A 5,041-nucleotide genomic window follows, 5' to 3' on the forward strand; every position below is an offset into this window, starting at 1 on the left:
TCGTATTTGATGTACGACCTGGACTGCAGAGCAGAAACCGGCGCCGGCGCACACAGAAGATAATGCCGCAGCGACGAGTAGCTATTTCTTCAAATTGACCGTACGTTTATGAACGTCTGGACCTTCTCTTCATCTTCCATGTAGAGGTCGTGGAGAGATGAGCCCTCTACACGACTGTGGAAGGCCTCCAAGGGCAGTAGGTTGTGCTCTACACAAAGGAGATGAGCAAAAAATGGAAAATTTTGACCTATTCTCTACACCACAAAGTTTGAACTCACCTAGGCTCTAGATACCATGATAAGAAACGTGGTGATCATGATAGATCAAGTGTGTGGAGGAGAGGGACTCACAAAATACAAGAATAATATCTTGCTTATTAAGTTGCTTATACATACAACTAGGCTTTGCTCTCATGCAAAATGCCTCATGGCCTCACCTTTAAATAGGTGAACGAGTGGACCTCAAGTCCATTCACACTCACACCCTTCTCTCACCCTTCTACTCAACCCTAGTCTCTTAATAATTTCCACGGCCTCTTTGACTCCCCCTGCCTCTGAATTTGCCTCTTCCACCTGCGTGTTGTTGTTGTTGTTGTTGATTCTTGGACTATTGTTGCTGCTGCTGCTGGCCATAATTCTGATTACCTGTTCGGCCACCTCCTTGACCGCGTCCACGGCCTCCTCTACCTCGTCCTCTTCCTGAACTTGTGTAGAAGGCCTATTGCTCTGAACTGTTTTTGCTTTGTGAAGACTGTTGGTCTTCACCCAAGTTCTTCTCTTCGATAATCAGCATAGACACCAAATCTGTAAAGTTGGGAATGTTTTCCCGAGTCTGAATAGACGTCTTGAACGCCTTGTATTGTGGCCTGAGACCACGTAGACAGACTTCCACCTTGTCATCATCATCTACTGACACACCAATAGATGCAAGGGATTCCACAATACCCTTTATCTTCAGCGCATAGTCATTCACAGACATGCTCTTTTTCTCCACAGTATGAAGTTCATTCTTCAACTGTATCTTGTGTGCCTTGGTATTTGTTTCATAAAGCTTTACCAAGGTGTCCCACGCCTCCTTGGGGGACTTGGCATCCTGAATGTGCCCAATCATGGTGTCCTGTATACTAATGGATAGCCAATACATAACCTTCCTGGCTCCTTGGTTCCAGTCTTTAAACTCTTTCACATCTGCAGCAGTCGGCGGATTTATATCCGGTATCTCCGGTGCCTCTTCATGCTCACCTTCTATGTAGTCCCACCAATAGCCTTTTCCCATTAGGAAATTCGTCAACCTGAACCTCCAAGCATGGAAGTTATTCTTATCCAGCTTCTCAGCCACAATCTGTGTTATGCCATCATTAGACATCTTGCCAAACACACAATTTTACCAGAAACTACACTTTGGTTTTTCCTGCACAACTGCTGTATTTTCTGCACAGCGGTACTGTAGTACTCTCAAATGTCCTGCACAACTGCTGTATTTTCTGCACAGCGGTACTGTAGTACTCTCAAATGTCACAACCAGTGACTTCAATGTGCATACATACACCCAATGGCAACTGTAGACCTCTTTGCAGCACCCACAGTGTCTGCACAGTCAATCTGTCTTCCTGCAGTTCTTAAAACAGAGTTTTGCAGAGAATCGATGACTTACCCGCAGTGCTCGAAATCGCCTGCTTTCTGAAAAACGGAGGTCCAGACACGCCCGAAACGCGATAGGACAAAATAGTTGCCCTATAGCTTTACTCCCGCAAAGAAAGCTCCTCAATCAGAGATCGTTGCCGGTGCCTCCCGTAGAGCTCCCGACAAGGGTGTAGTCACCAACACAAATAGGGAAGAGTAGTTGCAGCTCTTACCCTCGTACCGCTTCTTGTGGTTCTCAGGCTCTGATACCATGAAAAGATGCAGGGGGGAAGAGAGCTTGAGCTCTTGCAAGCACACACACACACTCACAAAACCCTAATAGAGAACACACAAGGTGAGAGGCTGAAATCTTCTTCTTCTCTACTCAACACTCAACACACCATATACAAGATAAGAGTACACACAATATGAAAGGTACTCAACCAATACATACACGGGTTCTCTATAGTGTGAACCCGATTAAATGAGCTGGTGCTATAACTATGCCAGTCTCTAGAATGGCTGTCACACAGCCTGTCATCCCACTGGCCGCATATCTCCCATGATCTCACCAACCATGCTAGTGGTGTAAGTGTGGGGCCTATCCCCCAGGCGGGTCATCAGTGGCCACCGCCTCACTAGACGAGCTCGATATCTCAACATTAGAGCTGCTTAGGGTTTAGGAAAGCCTTGTGTATGCATTACATGTTGGTGTGGCATATAGGATCAATGCAATTTCTCTTAATCTAGGATTTCAAAAGTGCTATACATGGATATTTTCCAAACTAATGCTAAGCTCCTTACAAAGTTTTACCCCAATTTTCTTATGGTTAGTGAGAATAGAGTGATAACCCCCATTTTTGGTACATCAACAAAGTGTTCTACATTGGTAAAATTATTTACTTTATCAACCTTTGATGGCATTTATGCCTTTGTAAAATTTCATTGCAATATTTTATGACCACTTTTAAGTGATTAGCTTTATATAGCAGGTTCGCAAATTTGTAAAAGCTAATACACATTTAAATTTGTTCCTTTCTTTGGTGGTATGAGAACCTTAGCCAACTAGAAAAATAAAGCCTCAATTTGGAACCTTAGAAGAAGAAAAAGTGTATACTTTTTAAATTTGAATAAAATATCAAGAAAAGGTGGTTTGGGTGGTTGGAGAATTGCACAACTACTTTTTATTTTTTTCCTCTCTTCCACTTTCTTTCTTCTTACATTTCTTCTCTATCTTGTGCAACCATGCCTCCTTTTAGTGATGGAGAGAGCATGAGGAATCAAGAAAGCACCATAGCTTAGTTTTGTGTGTGATTTTTGGGCATCAAGAGTGTGAGGCCCTAGGAGAAAGAAATGAGGTTTCCAAGATCAATACCTTTAGTCTAACATTAGATAGTAAGGCTGGGGATTGGTATAGAACTAGTTCTCAGGTTCAAGGAACGCTTGAACTTCATCGCTCTTAGGAGATTATTCTTGAAGCAATTTATGTAGGAGTCATATGGGGTGTAGCTTCACAACTACACAAAGACGAGAGGGAAGGAGAGGAGTTGATTAGGGATTTCATCAGCCATCCCAAGCATTTGAACTCTTGCTGCCTTCTGTATGAACGCTATCCAAACAATCAATTACTAGATAGATTCATCCATGGGCTTAACCATGAAGCGGTCTATAATCGCTTAATCATTAAAGGGATCACTACATGGGATGAAGTCACAACAACTACCATCCAACTAGAAGATAATCATGATCATGGTCAAAGGAGCTAAAGCATCGGATTCTAAATCTACTACTTTTGGAGTCATGGGACACATTACTTCTATAGTTGAACCCCTTGCTAAAGGTAACACTTTAGCGAAGATGAATTTCACAGATTTCATGAAAGCACTCCAAGAGGGAATGATGGCAAATAGAACCCCTGAAAACGTACATATGTACCCAAGGAGAGAGCTTCAATGGTGCTCAATTTTGCTGCCAATAAGGACATTTTACCAGTGAGTGTATAAGGGCATGCTATAATGATAATTGTACTTTTTGTGGACTTATGGCCATGAGGCTTCATAGTGCCCGCATTTGTTTACAAACCCTTTCTAATAATTCTAAGCCTCAACAGTTGGATTTACCGGCCCCATCACAACCACACAAGCCATAATGCCTATGCAACACCTCAACCCAATGCCAATCAAACAACACACAGCCTATTGCAAGGGGGATTTACAATGCACAAAAGGTGTCGTTACCTCTACCAATTTTGGGACCTCAACCTCCACCCCCGAGGATCATACCAACCTATTGCAAGGGGGATTTACAATGCACAAAATATGTCATTATACCTTCACCAATTTTGGGACCTCAACCTCCACCCCTGAGGATTACACCATTGAATCAAATAGGTTTCAAGGAACCTTTTGAGTGTCTAGAATATGAGGTTTACTTGGATAGTACCTCACATATCTCTTAGGACTCCATAGTTTTTTATCCATACTACTATGCAGTTGATGTAAGAGGTGGAGTCAAACTAGTATACGATCAAGCCACAGTAGGAAGAGGTTAAGACATCAACTCTGCTCTCAAGAGAATGTCTCTTCAATGCTATCATTGTCAGGGACCACACCAAATCTCTGAGTGTCCCATTAGAAACCAACCAATCACCCAAGTTGCATCTTCCAGCATGCCACTTGCAACCTGTAATCATTGTGGCATAGATCATTGGATCAAAGATTATCCAATGAAAGTGGTGGTTGTAAATTAGCAAAATGGTCCTACCATCATGCCTCTTAACATGATTGGAGTGGGTGGGAAAACCCATCTGTGAATGCAATAATGAGACTCATGGCTTAAAAACACACTTATTGTGGAAAATAAAGTAGAAAACCAAGATACTTTAGCTAGCAAGATCCAAAAAGAAGAGGCGCCATAGAAGAAAGAAATCTATAAAAGGGGGAAAAATGAAGAAAACAAAATAAGTGAACTTGGGAATACCTGACGAACTAGTCTACAACATGAATGATATTGATGATTGAGGATTCCGATTTAGTGGACACACATGCTAGTTCTGACCAAAATAGACTAAAAAGGAAGGGATTCAAGCCCCCAAGAAACCAAAAAAAGAGAAACTTGGTTCATATCCTGACCCGATAAAAAAATTGGAACAACTTCATAAGCTCAGGGATATGGTCACACATACTCAGGAGTTAGAACCAAGACCAAAACAAGTACACATCTTTGACACTGTGCATCCAAATAACCTAAAGCCGATCCTAACCCATAAAACCTTGGATATACCTATTGTCATCCTCAAGGAGGTCAGTGAGAACTCACCTATCCGAAGCATGGATTCTCAACTCTTTAGGAGAATGTCAAATAATGTTTCCCACTCCTTGTTTCTTTTGGAGCATGGTGGGTGATTTCATAGACAGCTT

The sequence above is a fragment of the Cibotium barometz genome, chromosome 40, assembly GCF_041138505.1.
Source record: "Cibotium barometz isolate CiBa-2024 chromosome 40, ASM4113850v1, whole genome shotgun sequence".
NCBI classification, from domain to species: Eukaryota; Viridiplantae; Streptophyta; class Polypodiopsida; order Cyatheales; family Cibotiaceae; genus Cibotium; species Cibotium barometz.